This window comes from Aplysia californica, unplaced genomic scaffold, assembly GCF_000002075.1.
Source record: "Aplysia californica isolate F4 #8 unplaced genomic scaffold, AplCal3.0 scaffold00403, whole genome shotgun sequence".
Taxonomy (NCBI): domain Eukaryota; kingdom Metazoa; phylum Mollusca; class Gastropoda; order Aplysiida; family Aplysiidae; genus Aplysia; species Aplysia californica.
The window spans coordinates 661,229-662,331 of NW_004797673.1; the positions used below are offsets into that span (position 1 = coordinate 661,229).

General features: G+C 41.8%; 1 protein-coding gene across 2 annotated transcripts in view; it reads right to left on the reverse strand.

Annotated features, from left to right (window-relative positions):
• LOC101863999 (beta-1,4-galactosyltransferase galt-1) overlaps positions 1 to 1,103 on the reverse strand; it is a 32,153-nt gene that overhangs the window by 18,865 nt on the left and 12,185 nt on the right. The gene's annotated exons all lie outside the window — the stretch shown is intronic.

Below are 1,103 nucleotides of genomic sequence, written 5' to 3' on the forward strand. Positions count from 1 at the left end.
GGGTTGGTAAAAAGTGTTTTACGTCGCGCGCAACTGTATAAGGTCATATGAGCGCCGCGGGACACATTTAACATTTTCAGTTGGTAGGAAATTTTGAATTTTGCGCGGGTGACGGCCAAAGCCTACTCGTATCGATTTTTGGACCTCTAAGGGATCTTTAACGTGCGCAACTTGTAAACGGGACTTTCGAGATTTTTTGCCCTTGTCTGAGAAGGCTAGGTGTATATCTTTCCTAACAGAAGATCAGGGGCGTAGCTTTTAGACAGCAGTAAGAAGGAGCCAATGAGTAGCAGTAGAAAAGCTGCAGAGAGAGCCAGGAGCCCAGAGGAGGTGGCAAAGGAGGTGAAGGGGTGTGGGCAGAAGGTGGAGACGAAAGCAGAAGACAGAACATTGTTAGAGAGCAGGAAAGGATGTGAAAGGAGAACATTTTTAGAGAAGAAATTTTTCCGTCGCTATCTGGGTTTGAACCCGGGACCTATTGAATGAGAGGCGAACACCTTAACTCTAGGCCACGAGAGCCCCCTTCACTGTTTTCAGTCTAGGGTACTTGAGGATTTTAAATGTTCAGCAGCTTAATCAGGACCATAAACATGTATTATATTATAATATCCCAGATCGTGCACTCCAACGGATTTCCGGTTCATTATGGGGGACATTGCTCGACTCAATTTGAGCCAAAATGAAGAGCAATGGAGGAAATTTATCCTATAGAGGATTTCTGTATCTCACTCAGACAGGATTATCCATGATACTGAGTGATAGGTAGGATTATAGCTGTTATAGGCCTATTATCTGATTTGTGCAGTGACGGGGGCGGAAAATATTTACAATCAAAATATGCAAGAAGAAGAAGAAGAAGAAGAAGAAGAAGAAGAAGAAGAAGAAGAAGAAGAAGAAGAAGAAGAAGAAAAAAAAGAAGAAGAAGAAGAAGAGCAAGCACAAAAAGAACAAGAAGAACAAAAAGGAATTGGGTGTGTCTGTGCGTGAGTGTTTGTTTCTGTGTGTATGCATGCGTAGGTAAGTTCCATTTTTTTCAACCAATACATACTTTTCTTCTTCTTCTTCTTCTTCTTCTTCTTCTTCTTCTTCTTCTTCTTCTTCTT